Source organism: Procambarus clarkii, chromosome 66, assembly GCF_040958095.1.
Source record: "Procambarus clarkii isolate CNS0578487 chromosome 66, FALCON_Pclarkii_2.0, whole genome shotgun sequence".
NCBI lineage: Eukaryota > Metazoa > Arthropoda > Malacostraca > Decapoda > Cambaridae > Procambarus > Procambarus clarkii.
The window spans coordinates 17,372,282-17,396,420 of record NC_091215.1 but is presented as its reverse complement, the minus strand read 5'-3'; the positions used below and the strand labels follow the sequence as shown (position 1 = coordinate 17,396,420).

Below are 24,139 nucleotides of genomic sequence, written 5' to 3'. Positions count from 1 at the left end.
CTCACCCGCATGTATCCTCGTCACTCACCAGCATTGTAACACTGTAAAAGTGTTTGGTTTAGTTTATTTAAAATATATATAGTACATGAGTCACAGACAAGGATCTGAGAGGCGCCAGGTTGTCGGCCTGAGATCTCACACCTCAAAGCGTTAATGACCTCAAGTGACCTGAGGTCAGATCATGCGAATTTCACCTTACTTCCGCTAATCTCATAATTGGAGCCTGGTAGCCTTCAAACATGCCGACGTTTAAGGAGTGGCTTGGTAGAGAGCCGGAGGCTATCTACTTGTGGGCGGAGTTAGCTACTAGGTTCCCCCAATATATACTCGGAGAGCTATCGATTCGAGAGCATTAAGCATTAACAAGACAGAAGACCAGGCAGCAGAGCAGGACGACAACAGCCGAGACAGGCTGTCGGTCGGACGAGGGTGAGGCTGCCTGACAGCTGCAGACTCCCCCCCCCCCCCCCTCTCTATCCAGTTATAGGCAGGCACTTGGTGAGTTGAACATTAAGGTGACTTGGTCGTGTTTTACAAGTGTTGTGTGATGATCAGGGGCAGTCAGTTGTAGTGTTCTCAGATTCTTGGAGGATGACTCACTTTACATATATAGATCTCGAACATTGCTTAAATTATAATAGTTATCATGTGAAATATAGTTGAATTTATTATTTAAATTGCCTTTGTGTCCCCTAGAGTTTGAGTTGAGGTGAGAAAGCCTCTGTGATTACTGGTTTCATGGTATAGAATGAGTACATGATAAAGATGGGACATAATAATAATGACCTCTTGATAACATCTTTTGTGAATATTTTGATACAGACAAGTTCCATTCCTTGTCTTGTATGTAATGGTCTAGAATGGATGGTGGCAGCATTTCGTCTTCTACTATCTACTCTTCTACTACTATCTACTCTTCTACTTCTACCTATCTACACCTCTCCCTCCACCCCTCTCTAAACTCTCACTTTCAACTAATGACCCTCCTCGCCCCTCCCACCTCTCTACCTCTCTCACCCCAAACCCTCACTAATTACTTCACTATTCATTTCTTTCCTTTCGTTTCCTCTTATAGGTTTGTGGCAATGATTATGTATTCTAGAGTTCTCTCTAGAGTTTCGGGTAACTGATCAAGTGACGGCGCCTTGTAGTCTTAGCACCTAGGTAGTCAAATACCTAGGTTACAAGGTGTTGAACGAGAGAGGTTGCATTAGGAACTCTGGAGGGGCTCTAGAATAGTTAGCTAACTGGGGGCGGGATAACGGACTAGAGAGAGCTGTTTCCCCCCGGCCTCGTTAGTTAACTGGGGGGTGGAATAATGGACAAGATAGAGCTATTTCCCCCACCCCCCGTTACAGCATGTGTCTATGTAACTCCCCAGCATGTGTCCACGTCACTCACCAGTATGTGTCCACGTCACTCCCCAGCATGTGTCCACGTCACTCCCCAGCATGTGTCCACGTCACTCCCCAGTATGTGTCCACGTCACTCACCAGCATGTGTCCACGTCATTCACCAGTATGTGTCCACGTCACTCACCAGCATGTGTCCACGTCACTCCCCAGTATGTGTCCACGTCACTCCCCAGTATGTGTCCACATCATTCCCCAGTATGTGTCCACGTCATTCACCAGTATGTGTCCACGTCATTCACCAGTATGTGTCCACGTCACTCACCAGCAAGTGTCTATGTCACTCACCAACATGTGTCCTCGTCACTCACCAGCATGTGTCCTCGTCACTCACCCACATGTATCCTCGTCACTCACCAGCATGTGTCCTCGTCACTCACCAGCATGTATCCTTGTCACTCACCAGCATGTGTCCTCGTCACTCACCAGCATGTGTCCTCGTCACTCACCAGCATGTGTCCTCGTCATTCACCAGCATGCATCCTCGTCACTCACCACCATGTGTCCTTGTTACTCACCACCATGTGTCCTCGTCACTCACCAGCATGTGTCCTCGTCATTCACCAGCATGTGTCCTCGTCACTCACCAGCATGTGTCCTCGTCACTCACCAGCATGCATCCTCGTCACTCACCACCATGTGTCCTCGTCACTCACCAGCATGTGTCCTCGTCACTCACCAGCATGTATCCTCGTCACTCACCAGCATGTGTCCTCGTCACTCACCAGCATGTGTCCTCGTCATTCACCAGCATGCATCCTCATCACTCACCACCATGTGTCCTCGTCACTCACCAGCATGTGTCCTCGTCACTCACCAGCATGTGTCCTCGTCACTCACCACCATGTGTCCTCGTCACTCACCACCATGTGTCCTCGTCACTCACCACCATGTGTCCTCGTCACTCACCAGCATGTGTCCTCGTCACTCACCACCATGTGTCCTCGTCACTCACCAGCATGTGTCCTCGTCACTCACCAGCATGTGTCCTCGTCATTCACCAGCATGCATCCTCGTCACTCACCACCATGTGTCCTCGTCACTCACCAGCATGTGTCCTCGTCACTCACCAGCATGTATCCTCGTCACTCACCAGCATGTATCTATCATGCATCGTTTTTTAATTGTTTTTCTTATATTTCATTGATGGGAACATCATTTGGGACTGCATCGGACGAGTGGGGAGGACGAGGGGACGGGGGAGGACGAGGGGACGGGGGAGGGGGGGGGAAAGGTAGGAAGGACGAGGGGACAGGGGGAGTGGGAGATGGTGGAGAGGACGAGGGGAAGGGGGAATGGGGAATGATTAGGAGGAGGGGACGGTGAAGCGGTGGATGGTGGGGAGGACATAGGGATGGGGGAGAGAGGAAATGGTGAGGAGGACGAGGGGACGGAGGAGTGGGGAATGGTTGGGAGGACGAGGGGATGAGGGAGGGGGGAATGGTGTGGAGGACTGGGAAAGAGGGGGAGGGTTGCTGTGGCTCAACAACGCACATGCACTGCTCAGCCACAGCAACGTGTGGCCGGGTACAGTTAGCTTCAAAATAAAACCAAACAAAATAAATTAAAAATGGGTATGTATAGCTAAAGTGCGCCCCTAGCTATACTTGCTGCTAGGGGAATAAGGGCATTTGGTGATAGTAAATGCTCCCACCATCATCTTCTCTCATATTGAGAAGGATCATCACCTTCTCTTATATTTCATGTTCACAAGTGTTTATTTACTTAATAACTTCTGGTATAATATCTTGCTATTATAAAACTAATTCTAATATCAAAAAATACATATTTACTACAAGTTTCAAGCAGAGAATGCATATATAGTTAACACGAAGGACTCCTCTGGACGAAACTTACCAACTAAATTGTTTCTTTATGCTAAAATCGATCCTCCGTGTAGTGTAGTAGAGAAAAATTGAGTTATATCCCGTTTACGTAAAGCTACGGGTGGTCGAGGGCGTCGTTAAATCCAGGCGGTGTACTTACGAAGATTTTTCCTTCTTAAACGCGTACCTGAATACCGACTTTCCCGCTACGAAGGTGCTAAGAAGAAAAACATTTGTGAGTACGTACTTAGCTGCTTCGTGAATCTCGCTCCAGGACGATAGATACGCGTCTGGTGTCTCCCGGAAAATAATTACCCCATCCTAAATGATGAAGTTATTACTGCAATACCCTTTAATGCATGAGTTCCTCTAAATTGATGAATTATCCTCACAGGCAAGATATGACAATCATGCTTCATTAAGTCCTCTAGTGCTCAGGTATCCCTGATAATGAACCATTCACCACCTCCCAGGTACCTAACGCCCTCTGCCTCTCACAACTACAGTATCCTCCTGTTATACATTACAATACATTTATATACAAGACTATATCACCTAACTCAACAGTTAAACTGTTACACCCCGGGTGTTCATCAGGAGGGTGTACCCCGGGAGTTGAACACCAGCTGAGGGAGCAACCATCACGTCAACACCACCAGCTGAGGGAGCAACCATCACGTCAACACCACCAGCTGAGGGAGCAACCATCACGTCAACACCACCACCAGCTGAGGGAGCAGCCATCACGTCAACACCACCAGCTGAGGGAGCAGCCATCACGTCAACACCACCAGCTGAGGGAGCAGCCATCACGTCAACACCACCAGCTGAGGGAGCAGCCATCACGTCAACACCACCAGCTGAGGGAGCAACCATCACGTCAACACCACCACCAGCTGAGGGAGCAACCATCACGTTAACACCACCAGCTGAGGGAGCAACCATCACGTCAACACCACCACCAGCTGAGGGAGCAGCCATCACGTCAACACCACCAGCTGAGGGAGCAACCATCACGTCACCACCACCAGCTGAGGGAGCAGCCATCACGTCAACACCACCAGCTGAGGGAGCAACCATCACGTCAACACCACCATCAGCTGAGGGAGCAGCCATCACGTCAACACCACCACCAGCTGAGGGAGCAGCCATCACGTTACCACCACCAGCTGAGGGAGCAGCCATCACGTCAACACCACCAGCTGAGGGAGCAGCCATCACGTCAACACCACCACCAGCTGAGGGAGCAACCATCACGTCAACACCACCAGCTGAGGGAGCAACCATCACGTCAACACCACCACCAGCTGAGGGAGCAACCATCACGTCAACACCACCAGCTGAGGGAGCAACCATCACGTCAACACCACCAGCTGAGGGAGCAACCATCACGTCAACACCACCAGCTGAGGGAGCAGCCATCACGTCACCACCACCACCAGCTGAGGGAGCAACCATCACGTCAACACCACCAGCTGAGGGAGCAACCATCACGTCAACACCACCAGCTGAGGGAGCAGCCATCACGTCAACACCACCAGCTGAGGGAGCAACCATCACGTCAACACCACCAGCTGAGGGAGCAACCATCACGTCAACACCACCAGCTGAGGGAGCAACCATCACGTCAACACCACCAGCTGAGGGAGCAACCATCACGTCACCACCACCAGCTGAGGGAGCAGCCATCACGTCAACACCACCAGCTGAGGGAGCAACCATCACGTCAACACCACCAGCTGAGGGAGCAGCCATCACGTCACCACCACCAGCTGAGGGAGCAGCCATCACGTCACCACCACCACCAGCTGAGGGAGCAACCATCACGTCAACACCACCAGCTGAGGGAGCACCCATCACGTCAACACCACCAGCTGAGGGAGCAACCATCACGTCAACACCACCACCAGCTGAGGGAGCAGCCATCACGTCACCACCACCAGCTGAGGGAGCAACCATCACGTCAACACCACCAGCTGAGGGAGCAACCATCACGTCACCACCACCACCAGCTGAGGGAGCAGCCATCACGTCACCACCACCACCAGCTGAGGGAGCAGCCATCACGTCACCACCACCACCAGCTGAGGGAGCAGCCATCACGTCACCACCACCAGCTGAGGGAGCAACCATCACGTCACCACCACCACCAGCTGAGGGAGCAACTATCACGTCAACACCACCAGCTGAGGGAGCAGCCATCACGTCAACACCACCAGCTGAGGGAGCAGCCATCACGTCAACACCACCAGCTGAGGGAGCACCCATCATGTCAACACCACCAGCTGAGGGAGCAGCCATCACGTCAACACCACCAGCTGAGGGAGCAACCATCACGTCAACACCACCAGCTGAGGGAGCAGCCATCACGTCAACACCACCACCAGCTGAGGGAGCAACCATCACGTCAGCACCACCACCAGCTGATGTAACGGGGGGTGGGGGAAATAGCTCTATCTTGTCCATTATTCCACCCCCCAGTTAACTAACGAGGCCGGGGGAAACAGCTCTCTCTAGTCCGTTATCCCGTCCCCAGTTAGCTAACTATTCTAGAGCACCCTCCAGAGTTCCTAAGGCAACCTCTCTCGTTCAACACCTTGTAACCTAGGTATTTGACTACCTAGGTGCTAAGACTACAAGGCGCCGTAACTGGATCAGCTACCCGAAACTCTAGAGAAACTCTAGAATACAGAATCATTGCCACAAACGTATAAGAGAAAACGAAAGGAAAGAAATGAATAGTGAAGTAATTAGTGAGGGCTTGGGGGTGAGAGGGAGAGAGGTGGGAGGAGCGAGGAGGGTCATTAGTTGAAAGTGAGAGTTTAGAGAGGGGGTGGAGGGAGAGGTGTAGATAGGTAGAAGTAGAAGAGTAGATAGTAGAAGTAGAAGAGTAGATAGTAGAAGACGAAATGCTGCCACCATCCATTCATGATCATTACATACAAGACAAGGAATGGAACTTGCCTGTATCAAAATATTCTCAAAAGATGTTATCATGAGTTCATTATTAGTATGTTCCCTCTGTACCATGTATCATTCTCCAAACATGTACTCATTAAATCATGAAACCAGTAATCACAGAGGCTTTCTCACCTCAACTCAAAATCTCTAGGGAACAAAGTTAAACACAATTTAAATAATAAATTCATAATTATATTTCCCATGAAGTATCATCATTTAGCAATTCAATTAAAATGTTCCAGTTTAATACTTAAAGTGAGTCATCCTCCAAGAATCTGAGAACCCTACAACTTGACTGCCCCTGATCATCACACAACACTTGTAAAACACGACCAAGTCACCTTAATGTTCACTCACCGAGGACTGAGTCTAAGTTGAATAGAGAGGGGGGGGGGGGTCTGTAGTTGACAGAGACTCCCGCCCTGCCGGCCGACAGCCTCCCTGGTAGGGCTGTCTTCTCTGCTTCTGCTGACTCCCGTTCTGTCTGTTAATGCTCTATGCTGGATAGCTCTCCGAGTTTATATTGGGGAACCTAGTAGCTAACTCCGCCCACAAGTAGATAGCCTCCGGCACTACCAAGCCACTCCTTAAACGTCGGCATGTTTGAAGGCTACCCGGCTCCAATTATACGCTTAGCGGAAGCAAGGTGAAATTATCATGATCTGACCTCAGGTCACTTGGGGTCATTAACGGTTAGAGGTGTGAGATCTCAGGCAGACAACTGGCGCCTCTCCGATCCTTGTCTGTGACTCATGTACTCTATGTATGTATTAACCTAAACCAAACACTTTTACAGTGTTACACTGAGGGAGCAACCATCACGTCAACACCACCACCAGCTGAGGAAGCAGCCATCACGTCAACACCACCACCAGCTGAGGGAGCAACCATCACGTCAACACCACCACCAGCTGAGGGAGCAACCATCACGTCAACACCACCACCACCAGCTGAGGGAGCAGCCATCACGTCAACACCACCACCAGCTGAGGGAGCAGCCATCACGTCAACACCACCACCAGCTGAGGGAGCAACCATCACGTCAACACCACCACCAGCTGAGGGAGCAGCCATCACGTCACCACCACCACCAGCTGAGGGAGCAGCCATCACGTCACCACCACCACCAGCTGAGGGAGCAACCATCACGTCAACACCACCAGCTGAGGGAGCAGCCATCATGTCACCACCAGCTGAGGGAGCAACCATCACGTCACCACCACCAGCTGAGGGAGCAGCCATCACGTCAACACCACCACCAGCTGAGGGAGCAGCCTTCACGTCAACACCACCACCAGCTGAGGGAGCAGCCATCACGTCACCACCACCAGCTGAGGGAGCAACCATCACGTCACCACCACCAGCTGAGGGAGCAGCCATCACGTCACCACCACCACCAGCTGAGGGAGCAGCCATCACGTCACCACCACCAGCTGAGGGAGCAGCCATCACGTCACCACCACCACCAGCTGAGGGAGCAGCCATCACGTCACCACCACCAGCTGAGGGAGCAGCCATCACGTCACCACCACCAGCTGAGGGAGCAGCCATCACGTCACCACCACCAGCTGAGGGAGCAACCATCACGTCACCACCACCACCAGCTGAGGGAGCAGCCATCACGTCAACACCACCAGCTGAGGGAGCACCCATCACGTCAACACCACCAGCTGAGGGAGCAGCCATCACGTCACCACCACCAGCTGAGGGAGCAGCCATCACGTCAACACCACCAGCTGAGGGAGCAGCCATCACGTCACCACCACCAGCTGAGGGAGCAACCATCACGTCAACACCACCAGCTGAGGGAGCAACCATCACGTCAACACCACCAGCTGAGGGAGCAACCATCACGTCAACACCACCAGCTGAGGGAGCAACCATCACGTCACCACCACCAGCTGAGGGAGCAACCATCACGTCACCACCACCAGCTGAGGGAGCAACCATCACGTCAACACCACCAGCTGAGGGAGCAACCATCACGTCACCACCACCAGCTGAGGGAGCAACCATCACGTCAACACCACCAGCTGAGGGAGCAACCATCACGTCACCACCACCAGCTGAGGGAGCAACCATCACGTCAACACCACCAGCTGAGGGAGCAACCATCACGTCACCACCACCAGCTGAGGGAGCAGCCATCACGTCAACACCACCAGCTGAGGGAGCAACCATCACGTCAACACCACCAGCTGAGGGAGCAGCCATCACGTCACCACCACCAGCTGAGGGAGCAACCATCACGTCAACACCACCAGCTGAGGGAGCAACCATCACGTCAACACCACCAGCTGAGGGAGCAACCATCACGTCAACACCACCAGCTGAGGGAGCAACCATCACGTCACCACCACCAGCTGAGGGAGCAACCATCACGTCAACACCACCAGCTGAGGGAGCAACCATCACGTCAACACCACCAGCTGAGGGAGCAACCATCACGTCAACACCACCAGCTGAGGGAGCAACCATCACGTCAACACCACCAGCTGAGGGAGCAACCATCACGTCAACACCGACAGTCAATGAATCATTATCAACAATTTCCTGCTCACATGTTGCTGGGTATCACAGCGCAGCGCTGCACCGGTGAGGTCTTCCTGTTGTGGTCCCGCCCCGCCGGTCCTTCCTTCCTGCTGGGGACCTCTGGCAGGAAGACCTTCCGGCTGGGGGACCACTGGCTGGAAGACCTTCCGGCTGGGGTCCACGGCAGGAAGACCTTCCGGCTGGGGGACCACTGGCTGGAAGACCTTCCGGCTGGGGTCCACGGCAGGAAGACCTTCCGGCTGGGGACCTCTGGCCGGAAGACCTTCCGGCTGGGGACCTCTGGCAGGAAGACCTTCCGGCTGGGGGACCACTGGCAGGAAGACCTTCCGGCTGGGGGACCACTGGCTGGAAGACCTTCCGGCTGGGGGACCATTGGCTGGAAGACCTTCCTGCTGGGGGACCACTGGCTGGAAGACCTTCCGGCTGGGGGACCACTGGCTGGAAGACCTTCCTGCTGGGGGACCACTGGCTGGAAGACCTTCCGGCTGGGGGACCACTGGCTGGAAGACCTTCCTGCTGGGGGACCACTGGCTGGAAGACCTTCCGGCTGGGGGACCACTGGCTGGAAGACCTTCCGGCTGGGGGACCACTGGCTGGAAGACCTTCCTGCTGGGGGACCACTGGCTGGAAGACCTTCCGGCTGGGGGACCACTGGCTGGAAGACCTTCCTGCTGGGGGACCACTGGCTGGAAGACCTTCCGGCTGGGGACCTCTGGCAGGAAGACCTTCCTGCTGGGGCCCTCTGGCAGGAAGACCTTCCGGCTGGGGGACCACTGGCTGGAAGACCCTGCCCCCTGGCCCAAAAAATTTTTTTATTTATTTTTATTATTATTTTCTACCACAGACGTGGCCATACATTAACAATGCTAACCAGCATATATACATTTTCTTCTGTCCTCCATGGACAGTGTGAGAGATCTGTTGAACATATAGTTCAGGGGTTTATTGAACAATCAACCACAGAAGGTGATCCGGTGCTTTTAAAATGCTAAGCTAACCTACAGACATAATTATATAGATACACAGAGTTACGTCTGTCCTACATAAAGTGGTCGATGTGTCTTTTACACAGTGTTATTAATTAATAATGTGCATTTACTAAGGTGAAATGTAATTCTGACCAGCCCCGTCATATTCTTTATACTCATGCATACATATATATACACACACATACACACACACTCACACATACATACACAAACACATACACACACACACACACACACATTTATGGCTCTCCTACTCTGAGAGGGTAAGATAGCTGATAGAGAAACTAGTGTGTTATTAAGCACTTTACCACTGAAGGTGATTAAGATGCTTTTACACGCTCAGGTTATATAGTTACATTATATTCATTGTATAATTGATACATTACGTGGTCAATCTTGGGTACAAGTCCAATATATCATTAAGTGTTCCAGTACTCATATACTCAGTTCACCATACCTCAGCCCAGGAGGGCGAAAGTCAGTCAGTATGGGACATTCTACAATATAATGTTCAAGAGAGTGCATGTTTTCTCTCACACAAAGTTGACACATTGTGTACTCGACATTTGGGTTTTGAGAAAGCTGCCAGATACGTCTATATCCCAGGCGTATTCTGGCCACTATAACATCACATTGCCGGGTTCTTGTTCTATTAGTCCCATATGTGAATGTCTCCGCACGATATCTATCATAATATTTAATGCTACAACTTTCAGGTCTTTGTGAGTTTGTTAAGTGACACGCCACTCCTCCCACCAATATGGCAGGTACTGACGTGACTCGATCCTCTTCCTTAAAAGATGTGAATTGTAATATATTTGTGTTCTTGAGAGGAGTGAGGAGAGCAGGAAGGGGCCTTCTCCTCCTGACGGTGAGGGAAGGAGAGGCAGGTGGGTGGTGCAGGACGGAGGAGGCAGGTGGGTGGTGCAGGACGGAGGAGGCAGGTGGGTGGTGCAGGACGGAGGAGGCAGGTGGGTGGTGCAGGACGGAGGAGGCAGGTGGGTGGTGCAGGACGGAGGAGGCAGGTGGGAGGTGCAGGACGGAGGAGGCAGGTGGGTGGTGCAGGACGGAGGAGGCAGGTGGGTGGTGCAGGACGGAGGAGGCAGGTGGGTGGTGCAGGACGGAGGAGGCAGGTGGGTGGTGCAGGACGGAGGAGGCAGGTGGGTGGTGCAGGACGGAGGAGGCAGGTGGGAGGTGCAGGACGGAGGAGGCAGGTGGCGCAGGCTACAGTAATGACCCTCACAGGAAGACAATAGTCACGTGTGTGGGGGGGGAGGGGGGCCAGGGTGGTGTAGGGGGGGGGGACCTTATCACAGAGCAACACCCACCACACCCTCACCACCACACCCTCACCACTACACCCTCACCACCACACCCTCACTACTACACCCTCACCACTACACCCTCACCACCACACCCTCACCACCACACCCTCACCACTACACCCTCACCACCACACCCTCACCACCACACCCTCACCACTACACCGTCACCACCACACCCTCACCACCACACCCTCACCACTACACCCTCACCACTACACCCTCACCACCACACCCTCACCACTACACCCTCACCACTACACCCTCACCACCACACCCTCACCACTACACCGTCACCATCACACCCTCACCACCACACCCTCACCACCACACCCTCACCACCACACCCCTCACCACCACACCCTCACCACTACACCGTCACCATCACACCCTCACCACTACACCCTCACCACCACACCCTCACCACCACACCCCTCACCACCACACCCTCACCACCACACCCTCACCACCACACCCCTCACCACCACACCCTCACCACCACACCCTCACCACCACACCCTCACCATCACACCCTCACCACCACACCCTCACCACCACACCCTCACCACCACACCCCTCACCACCACACCCTCACCACCACACCCCTCACCACCACACCCTCACCACCACACCCTCACCACCACACCCCTCACCACCACACCCTCACCACCACACCCTCACCACCACACCCTCACCACCACACCCTCACCACCACACCCTCACCACCACACCCTCACCACCACACCCTCACCACCACACCCTCACCACCACACCCTCACCACCACACCCTCACCACCACACCCTCACCACTACACCGTCACTACACCGTCACCACCACACCCCTCACCACTACACCGTCACCACCACACCCTCACCACCACACCCTCACCACCACACCCTCACCACCACACCCTCACCACCACACCCTCACCACCACACCCCTCACCACCACACCCTCACCACCACACCCTCACCACCACACCCTCACCATCACACCCTCACCACCACACCCTCACCACCACACCGTCACCACCACACCCTCACCACCACACCCTCACCACCACACCCTCACCACCACACCCTCACCACCACACCCCTCACCACCACACCCTCACCACCACACCCCTCACCACCACACCCTCACCACCACACCCTCACCACCACACCCTCACCACCACACCCTCACCACCACACCCTCACCACCACACCCCTCACCACCACACCCTCACCACTACACCGTCACCACCACACCCTCACCACCACACCCTCACCACCACACCCTCACCACCACACCCTCACCACCACACCCTCACCACCACACCCCTCACCACCACACCCTCACCACCACACCGTCACCACCACACCCTCACCACAACACCGTCACCACTACACCGTCACTACACCGTCACCACTACACCCTCACCACCACACCGTCACCACTACACCGTCACTACACCGTCACCACCACACCCTCACCACCACACCCTCACCACCACACCCTCACCACCACACCCCTCACCACCACACCCTCACCACTACACCGTCACCACCACACCGTCACCACCACACCCTCACCACCACACCCCTCACCACCACACCCTCACCACCACACCGTCACCACCACACCCTCACCACCACACCGTCACCACCACACCCTCACCACCACACCGTCACCACTACACCGTCACTACACCGTCACCACTACACCCTCACCACCACACCGTCACCACCACACCGTCACCACCACACCCTCACCACCACACCCTCACCACCACACCGTCACCACTACACCGTCACTACACCGTCACCACCACACCCCTCACCACCACACCGTCACCACCACACCCTCACCACCACACCCTCACCACCACACCGTCACCACTACACCCTCACCACCACACCGTCACCACCACACCGTCACCACCACACCGTCACCACCACACCGTCACCACCACACCCTCACCACCACACCCTCACCACCACACCCTCACCACCACACCGTCACCACTACACCCTCACCACCACACCGTCACCACCACACCGTCACCACCACACCCTCACCACCACACCGTCACCACCACACCCTCACCACCACACCGTCACCACCACACCGTCACCACCACACCCTCACCACCACACCCTCACCACCACACCCTCACCACCACACCGTCACCACTACACCCTCACCACCACACCGTCACCACCACACCCGGACAGCGAAATGAAGATGAGAAACCCATGGTTTAATCAGAGATGTGGGCTAGCTAAGCAGCAAAGTAAAAGGGCATGGAGAAACTATAGGAATAACAGGACACTTGAGAGCAGAGGAAGATACCAGAATGCCAGGAATGAATGTGTCAGGATGAGAAGAGAGGCAGAAAGACAATACGAAAACGACATCGCAAGTAAGGCAAAGACTCAGCCTAAATTGCTGCATAGCCACATCAGGAGAAAAACAACAGTAAAGGAACAGGTAATGAAATTAAGTATAGGGGCATAAGGATTCACTAGGAACGACAAGGAACTGTGTGAGGAACTGAATAAGAAATTCCAGGAGGTCTTCACCTTAGAGCAAGGAGAAATTCTAGAGATAAGAGAGGGAATAGTTAACCAGGAACCACTAGAAGAGTTTGAGATTACCAGTGGGGATGTAAGGAAGCTCTTGCTAGAGTTGGATGTGACAAAGGCTATAGGCCCAGATGGAATCTCCCCATGGATAATAAAGAATGAAGCAGAAGCACTGTGCTTGCCACTCTCCATAGTATATAACAAATCACTGGCGACAGGGGAACTGCCAGAAATTTGAAAAACGGCTAATGTAGTCCCGATATACAAGAAGGGGATTAGTCAGGAGGCACTGAACTACAGGCCTGAGTCTCTAACCTGCATACCATGCAAGCTGACGGAGAAGATTGTGCGAAGAAAGCTAGTGGAACATCTGGAGCGAAGGAACTTTGTAACACAGCATCAACATGGGTTCAGGGATGGCAAGTCCTGCCTCACAGGGCTAATTGAATTCTACGACCAGGCAACAAAAATCAGGCAAGAAATAGAGGTGGGGGGGGGGGTAGGTTGCATATTTTTGGATTACCAGAAAGCCTTTGATACAGTACCACACAAAGGCTAGTGAAAAGGCTGGAGATGCAGGCTGGAGTTAAAGGGAAGGTACTCCATTGGATAAAGGAGTACCTAACTATCAGAAGACAAAGAGTCAGTGTGAGGGGTGAGGTCTCAGATTGGCGAGACGTTACGAGTGGCGTCCCACAGGGTTCAGTCCTTGGTCCTATACTGTTTCTAATATATGTAAATGATCTCCCATACAGAGGGTATAGACTCGTTTCTCTCAATGTTTGCTGATTATGCAAAAATTATGAGGAGGATTGAAACAGAGGAGGATAGTAGGAGGCTACAAGATGACCTAGACAGATTGAATGAATGGTCCAACAAATGGCTACTAAAGTTCAACCCGAGTAAATGCAAAGTAATGAAACTAGGCGGTGGAAACAGGAGGCCAAACACAGGATACAGAATAGGAGATGAAGTACTTAATGAAATGGACAGAGAGAAAGATCTAGGAGTTGATATCACACCAAACCTGTCTCCTGAAGCCCACATAAAAAGATTTACGTCTGCGGCATATGCGAGGCTGGCAAACATCAGAACAGCCTTCAGGAACCTGTGTAAGGAATCATTCAGAATCTTGTATGTCACATATGTAAGACAAATCCTGGAGTATGCGGCCCCAGCATGGAGCCCGTACCTTGTCAAGCACAAAAGGAAGCTGGAAAAAGTTTAGAGGTATGCCACTAGACTAATCCCAGAACTAAGAGGCATGAGTTACGAGGAAAGGCTGAAGGAAATGCACCTTACGACACTGGAAGACAGAAGAGTAAGGGGAGACATGATCACAACCTACAAAATCATCAGAGGAATCGACCGGGTAAACAAGGATAAACTGTTCAACACTGGTGGGACGCGAACAAGGGGACACAGGTGGAAACTGAGTACCCACATGAGCCACAGAGACGTTAGAAGGAACTTTTTCAGTGTCAGAGTAGTTAACAGGTGGAATGCATTAGACAGTGATGTGGTGGAGACTGACTCCATACACAGTTTCAAATGTAGATATGATAGAGCCCAGTAGGCTCAGGAATCTGTACACCAGTTGATTGACAGTTGAGAGGCGGGACCAAAGACCCAAAGCTCAACCCCCGCAAGTACAAATAGGTGAGTACAGCGCGCCGGGCTCGTAATTCTGTGGCCCGGGTTTGATTCCCGGACCAGGCAGAAACAAATGGGGAAAGTTTATTTCAAGATGAATGCTCCTATTACCTAGCAGTAAATAGGTACCTGAGAGTTAGACAGCTGTTACGAAGCTTCTTCCTGGGTGTGTGTATATGTGTGAAAAAAAATAGTACATAGTAACAGTTGATTGACAGTTGAGAGGCGGGCCGAAAGAGCAAAGCTCAACCCCCGCAAGCACAAATAGGTAAATACAAATAGGTGAGTACACCCTCACCGCCACACCATTTCCCATCAGTGAATTCCATCATCTCTTTTCCTGTCTTCGCATCCCACTTTTCTTTCCCGTTGGACTTACAGCAGAAAGTCCGTCATCGTGTGGTAGTCCTGCGTCCGTAACCTCTCTTCCTCAAACGATTTCTTTGTGCAACTAATTCCTTTGGTTGGACAAAGGCTTCTCACACTAATTTGTCAACAGCTACTTCATTCTGGCCAACTTTCAGGGCTAGTGATGCTGGTGGCTCATCTCTTACTCTTGCTCTATGTTGGTACATGTTGCTCTATGTTGGTACATGTTGCTCTATGTTGGTACATGATGCTCTATGATGTTGGTACATGTTGCTCTATGTTGGTACATGTTGCTCTATGTTGGTACATGTTGCTCTATGTTGGTACATGTTGCTCTATGTTGGTACATGTTGCTCTATGATGTTGGTACATGTTGCTCTATGTTGGTACATGTTGCTCTATGTTGGTACATGATGCTCTATGATGTTGGTACATGATGCTCTATGATGTTGGTACATGTTGCTCTATGATGGTACATGTTGCTCTGTGTTGGTACATGTTGCTCTATGTTGGTACATGTTGCTCTATGTTGGTACATGTTGCGCTATGTTGGTACATGTTACTCTGTGTTGGTACATGTTGCGCTATGTTGGTACATGTTGCTCTATGTTGGTACATGTTGCTCTATGTTGGTACATGTTGCTCTATGTTGGTACATGTTGCTCTATGTTGGTACATGTTGCTCTATGTTGGTACATGTTACTCTGTGTTGGTACATGTTGCGCTATGTTGGTACATGTTGCTCTATGTTGGTACATGTTGCTCTATGTTGGTACATGTTGCTCTATGTTGGTACATGATGCTTTATGATGTTGGTACATGTTGCTCTGTGTTGGTACATGTTGCTCTATGTTGGTACATGTTGCTCTATGTTGAACATGTTGCTCTATGTTGAACATGTTGCTCTATGTTGGTACATGTTGCTCTGTGTTGGTACATGTTGCTCTATGTTGGTACATGTTGCTCTATGTTGGTACATGTTGCTCTGTGTTGGTACATGTTGCTCTATGTTGGTACATGTTGCTTTATGATGTTGGTACATGTTGCTCTGTGTTGGTACATGTTGCTCTATGTTGGTACATGTTGCTCTATGTTGGTACATGTTGCTCTATGTTGGTACATGTTGCTCTATGTTGGTACATGTTGCTCTGTGTTGGTACATGTTGCTCTATGTTGGTACATGTTGCTCTATGTTGGTACATTTTGCTCTATGATGTTGGTACATGTTGCTCTGTGTTGGTACATGTTGCTCTATGTTGGTACATGTTGCTCTATGTTGGTACATGTTGCTCTATGTTGGTACATGTTGCTTTATGATGTTGGTACATGTTGCTTTATGATGTTGGTACATGTTGCTCTATGTTGGAACATGTTGCTCTATGTTGGTACATGATGCTCTATGATGGTACATGTTGCTCTATGTTGGTACATGTTGCTCTATGTTGGTACATGTTGCTCTATATTGGTACATGTTGCTCTGTGTTGGTACATGTTGCTTTATGATGTTGGTACATGTTGCTCTATGTTGGTACATGTTGCTCTATGTTGGTACATGTTGCTCTATGTTGGTACATGTTGCTCTGTGTTGGTACATGTTGCTCTATGTTGGTACATGTTGCTCTATGTTGGTACATGATGTTTTATGATGTTGGTACATGTTGCTCTATGTTGGTACATGTTGCTCTATGTTGGTACATGTTGCTTTATGATGTTGGTACATGTTGCTCTATGTTGGTACATGTTGCTCTGTGTTGGTACATGTTGCTTTATGATGTTGGTACATGTTGCTCTATGTTGGTACATGTTGCTTTATGATGTTGGTACATGTTGCTCTATGTTGGTACATGTTGCTCTGTGTTGGTACATGATGCTCTATGTTGGTACATGTTGCTCAATGTTGGTACATGTTGCTCTATGTTGGTACATGTTGCTCTATGTTGGTACATGTTGCTTTATGATGTTGGTACATGTTGCTCTATGTTGGTACATGTTGCTTTATGATGTTGGTACATGTTGCTCTATGTTGGTACATGTTGCTCTGTGTTGGTACATGTTGCTCTGTGTTGGTACATGTTGCTGTATGTTGGTACATGATGCTCTATGTTGGTACATGTTGCTCTATGTTGGTACATGTTGCTTTATGATGTTGGTACATGTTGCTCTATACCTGGTTGATACCTGGTTGATGGGGTTCTGGGAGTTCGTCTACTCCCCAAGCCCGGCCCGAGGCCAGGCTCGACTTGTGAGAGTTTGGTCCACCAGGCTGTTGCTTGGAGCGGCCCGCAGGCCCACATACCCACCACAGCCCGGTTGGTCCGGCACTCCTTGGAGGAATAAATCTAGTTTCCTCTTGAAAATGTCCACGGTTGTTCCGGCAATATTTCTTATGCTTGCTGGGAGGACGTTGAACAACCGCGGACCTCTGATGTTTATACAGTGTTCTCTGATTGTGCCTATGGCACCTCTGCTCTTCATTGGTTCTATTCTACATTTTCTTCCATGTCGTTCACTCCAGTACGTTGTTATTTTACTGTGTAGATTTGGTACTTGGCCCTCCAGTATCTTCCAGGTGTATATTATTTGATATCTCTCTCGTCTTCTTTCTAGTGAGTACATTTGGAGGGCTTTGAGACGATCCCAATAATTTAGGTGCTTTATTGCGTCTATGCGTGCCGTATATGTTCTCTGTATTCCCTCTATTTCAGCAATCTCTCCTGCTTTGAAGGGGGAAGTGAGTACTGAGCAGTACTCAAGACGGGACAACACAAGTGCCTTGAAGAGTACAACCATTGTGATGGGATCCCTGGATTTGAAAGTTCTCGTAATCCATCCTATCATTTTCCTGGCTGTCGCAATATTTGCTTGGTTATGCTCCCTAAACGTTAGGTCGTCAGACATTATTATTCCCAAATCCTTTACATGCTGTTTTCCTACTATGGGTACATTTGATTGTGTTTTGTACTCTGTATTATGTTTAAGGTCCTCATTTTTACCGTACCTGAGTACCTGGAATTTATCACTGTTAAACATCATGTTATTTTCTGATGCCCAGTCGAAAACTTTATTAATATCAGCTTGAAGTTTTTCAATGTCCTCAGCCGAGGTAATTTTCATACTGATTTTTGTGTCATCTGCAAAGGATGATACGAAGCTGTGACTTGTATTTTTGTCTATATCTGATATGAGAATAAGGAAAAGCAGTGGTGCAAGGACTGTACCCTGAGGTACAGAGCTTTTCACTGCACTTGGACTAGATTTTATATGGTTGACAGTTACTCGCTGAGTCCTGTTTGACAGAAAACTGAGTATCCAGCGTCCTACTTTACCGGTTATTCCCATTGACTTCATTTTGTGAGCTATCACGCCATGGTCACATTTATCGAAGGCCTTTGCGAAGTCCGTGTATATCACATCAGCATTCTGTTTCTCTTCTAATGCCTCAGTGACTTTGTCGTAGTGCTCAAGTAGCTGTGAGAGGCACGATCTTCCCGCTCGAAATCCATGTTGGCCTGGGTTGTGAAGGTCATTGGTCTCCATGAAATTGGTGACCTGACTCCTAATCACTCTCTCAAATACTTTTATGATGTGCGATGTTAGTGCAACTGGTCTATAATTTTTTGCCAATGCTTTGCTCCCTCCCTTGTGTAGAGGGGCTATGTCTGCTACTTTAAGTGCATCTGGTATCTCCCCCGTGTCCAAGCTCTTCCTCCACACTATACTGAGTGCCTGTGCTACCGGCACTTTGCATTTCTTTATAAATATTGAATTCCATGAGTCTGGACCTGGGGCCGAGTGCATGGGCATGTTTTCAATTTCTTTTTCAAAATTTAGTGCGCTCATGTTTATATCAGTTATATTTACCGGGGTTTGAATATCCCGCATAAAGAAATTGTCTGGATCTTCCACCTTCATGTTGTTTATTGGAGTGCTAAACATGTCCTCATACTGCTTTTTTAGGATTTCACTAATTTCTTTGTCATCCTCCGTGTATGAACCTTCCCTTGTACGAATAGGTCCAATACTGGCAGTGGTTTTTGCTTTTGATTTCGCATATGAGAAAAAATATTTTGGATTTTTCTTTATTTCCTGAATTGCTTTCTGTTCTAACTGCCTTTCTTCAGTTTCATATGAGTGTTTCAATTTCCGCTCGATTTCTTCAATCTCCCTATTTAAATTATTCCTTCTTTGACGGGAAATTCGTGTCTGCATAAGCAGTTCCGTTATTTTTTTCCTGCGTTTATAGTGTCGTCTGCGTTCTCTTTCTACGTTAGATCTCTTTCTGGCTTTCCTCAAAGGAACATGTTTCAGACAGACTTGATACGCTTCTGAAGTAAGTTTTTCTATTCCTTCTGTAGGACTTGTATTACTTAGAACAGTTTCCCATGGAATGTTTGTAAGTTCCCTGTTTATTATCTCCCAGTCTATCCTTTTATTATTAAAATTGAATTTACTGAATAGCCCCTCTCGCTTTATCAACGTTTTAGGTCTATTCTGAGTATTGATGGTCGTTTGCACTTCAATGAGTTTGTGATCTGAGTATGTGGTATCTGATATCGTAATGTCTCTGATAATGTCTTCATTGTTCGTAAAGACCAGATCTAGAATATTTTCATTTCTCGTTGGCTCCGATATCTGCTGATTGAGTGAAAATTTGTCACAGAATCTAAGTAGTTCTCTAATCTGTGGTTGGTTAGGTCCTGATAGATTTCCTGGTATAATATTATTGTTTGCTATTTTCCACCTGAGACTAGGCAAGTTGAGGTCACCTAGGAAGATAATATCAGGTATCGGGTTCTCCAAATTATCAAGGCTATTCTCTATTTTGCTTATCTGTTCTGTGAATTCCTCAGCCGTTGCATCTGGCGGTTTGTATATTAGTATAATCACTAAATTTATTTTCTCTATTTTTAATCCCAGTACCTCTACCACCTCATTTGTAACGTTTAGGAGCTCCGAGCATACAAGGTCTTCCCTAATATACAGACCCACTCCTCCATGTGACCTAATTTTCCTATCACACCTGTATAGGTTATATCCTGGAATCCAGATCTCACTGTCCAACAATTCCCCTGCATGGGTTTCTGTGAAAGCTCCAAATACTGCATTTGACTCCGTGAGGAGGCCATTTATGAACTGTACTTTGTTGTTTGTTCTTGTTTTCAGTCCTTGTATGTTGGCAAAGATGAATGAGGTTACTCTATTAGTGATAGTTTGAATGGGAGACTTTTTCGGCTATGTTGGTACATGATGCTCTATGTTGGTACATGTTGCTCTATGTTGGTACATGTTGCTCTATGTTGGTACATGTTGCTCTATGTTGGTACATGTTGCTCTATGTTGGTACATGTTGCTCTATGTTGGTACATGTTGCTCTATGTTGGTACATGTTGCTCTATGTTGGTACATGTTGCTCTATGTTGGTACATGTTGCTCTATGTTGGTACATGTTGCTTTATGATGTTGGTACATGTTGCTCTATGTTGGTACATGTTGCTCTATGTTGGTACATGTTGCTCTATGTTGGTACATGTTGCTCTATGTTGGTACATGTTGCGCTATGTTGGTACATGTTGCTCTATGTTGGTACATGTTGCTCTATGTTGGTACATGTTGCTCTATGTTGGTACATGTTGCTTTATGATGTTGGTACATGTTGCTCTATGTTGGTACATGTTGCTCTATGTTGGTACATGTTGCTCTATGTTGGTACATGTTGCGCTATGTTGGTACATGTTGCTCTATGTTGGTACATGTTGCTCTATGTTGGTACATGTTGCTCTATGTTGGTACATGTTGCTTTATGATGTTGGTACATGTTGCTCTATGTTGGTACATGTTGCGCTATGTTGGTACATGTTGCTCTATGTTGGTACATGTTGCTCTATGTTGGTACATGTTGCTCTATGTTGGTACATGTTGCTTTATGATGTTGGTACATGTTGCTCTATGTTGGTACATGTTGCTCTATGTTGGTACATGCTGCTTTATGATGTTGGTACATGTTGCTTTATGATGTTGGTACATGTTGCTCTATGTTGGTACATGTTGCTCTATGTTGGTACATGTTGCGCTATGTTGGTACATGTTGCTCTATGTTGGTACATGTTGCTCTATGTTGGTACATGTTGCGCTATGTTGGTACATGTTGCTCTGTGTTGGTACATGTTGCTCTATGTTGGTACATGTTGCTCTATGTTGGTACATGTTGCGCTATGTTGGTACATGTTGCTCTATGTTGGTACATGTTGCTCTATGTTGGTACATGTTGCTCTATGATGTTGGTACATGTTGCTCTGTGTTGGTACATGTTGCTCTATGTTGGTACATGTTGCTCTATGTTGGTACATGTTGCTCTATGATGTTGGTACATGTTGCTCTATGATGTTGGTACATGTTGCTCTATGTTGGTACATGTTGCTCTATGTTGGTACATGTTGCTCTATGTTGGTACATGTTGCTCTATGATGTTGGTACATGTTGCTCTATGATGTTGGTACATGTTGCGCTATGTTGGTACATGTTGCGCTATGTTGGTACATGTTGCTCTATGTTGGTACATGTTGCTCTATGTTGGTACATGTTGCTCTATGTTGGTACATGTTGCTCTATGATGTTGGTACATGTTGCTCTATGATGTTGGTACATGTTGCTCTATGTTGGTACATGTTGCTCTATGTTGGTACATGTTGCTCTATGTTGGTACATGTTGCTCTATGATGTTGGTACATGTTGCTCTATGATGTTGGTACATGTTGCGCTATGTTGGTACATGTTGCGCTATGTTGGTACATGTTGCTCTATGTTGGTACATGTTGCTCTATGTTGGTACATGTTGCTCTAAGAAGTGTTTGTCAGCAGTCTACCAGCTTTTCTCTCCATGTCTCACCACACCCACAGGGATCCTTATCTATCCCGGGTGATACCTTATCTATCCCGGGTGATACCTTATCTATCCCGGGTGTGTGGTAAAGTCCCGCTATTTTAGGATTATAGTTCTTGATCCCTTATATAAAAAGATTATTGATATGTATTTGTTTAAATGTTTGTATATATATATGGACATGTGTATGTAATATTAACAACTGTGTAACTACCTTCACAAGACTGTCACTTGTTTAGCTAAACAAACTCTGGGGTTCAGTTCCTGAACCCATTATGTGCCTCTGAAACCCTTTCCACCACAGCCCACGGGTTGGGTATGGGGTGCATAATAAAGAAAGAAATTGAATTGAATTGCCGTGGCTGTAGTCTCCATTACCTGTAGACACTTCTCACTGCGTCTATTATAGTCTTCCCTCGGCCTTCTACTGTTTGAGGGAAATTGCATATCACTGCTAGCACTATCTTCACTCAGTTGCTAGTCCTAGTAGTACCTACGGGCTCACCATAGCCCATGCTACTTGGAACTGCTTGTTCCAAGTAGCGAATCTTTAACAACAACAACATAGTCCTAGTACTATTCCTTGTATATACTCTTGTTGCTCACCTCCATGTGCTAGTTTTAGTTCTTGAATGCTCTAGTGTAGCTGTAACTACAGAGCTACACCCAACCCGTCCTTCTAGTAGAAGGTCGCATTTTGAAGTATACTCTACTTTAGGCCGAAAATCATCTTACTAGAAAATGGAAGCGGCTCGCGAAATGGGGCAGAAAACTGTCCCGTTTTCTGTTTTGGGTCCTCTGGTAGGTTAGGATACATGCACTTTAGTACGACAGTTTCTAGACGTTGAGAAACCCTAGGGGGACGAGCTGCTACACCCCCTTCCCATCTGTGCTCCCTCTCTCTCTCCTCAGTACTGGATATCCTCGTGGGACATCAACACAGGTGATATCATCAAGAGCTTTCTATAACACTCGTCAGTTTTGTTTCTATGACTGCGATCACGTGTGGGTTGTACTTCTGTTGCTCTTTACTATAACTCCACTTCTTTATTTGTGATTCCATCTGCATTTGTGTTCATTAATTTTATGCCCATTAATGTTCGTTAATTTATGTTCATTAATTTTATACTAATGACAATGAGCCTGATTTTGTTTCCTCGCGAGGAGAACATGTTGAGGGGAAGCGTCACTGTGTGTGTCACAGGTGAAGCGTCACTGTGTGTGACAGGGGGAGCGTCACTGTGTGTGACAGGGGGAGCGTCACTGTGTGTGACAGGTGAAGCGTCACCGTGTGTGACAGGTGGAGCGTCACTGTGTGTGTCACAGGTGAAGCGTCACAGTGTGTGACAGGGGGAGCGTCACTGGTGTGACAGGGGGAGCGTCACTGTGTGTGACAGGGGGAGCGTCACCGTGTGTGACAGGGGGAGCGTCACCGTGTGTGACAGGGGGAGCGTCACTGTGTGTGACAGGTGGAGCGTCACTGTGTGTGACAGGGGGAGCGTCACTGTGTGTGACAGGGGGAGCGTCACTGTGTGTGACAGGGGGAGCGTCACTGTGTGTGACAGGTGAAGCGTCACAGTGTGTGACAGGTGGAGCGTCACTGGTG

The 24,139-nt window shown here is 49.0% G+C and overlaps 1 protein-coding gene across 1 annotated transcript in view; it reads left to right on the top strand.

The window, feature by feature from the left end:
* Positions 1-24,139, top strand: part of LOC138355216 (mucin-4-like) — a 49,781-nt gene that overhangs the window by 5,882 nt on the left and 19,760 nt on the right. The gene's annotated exons all lie outside the window — the stretch shown is intronic.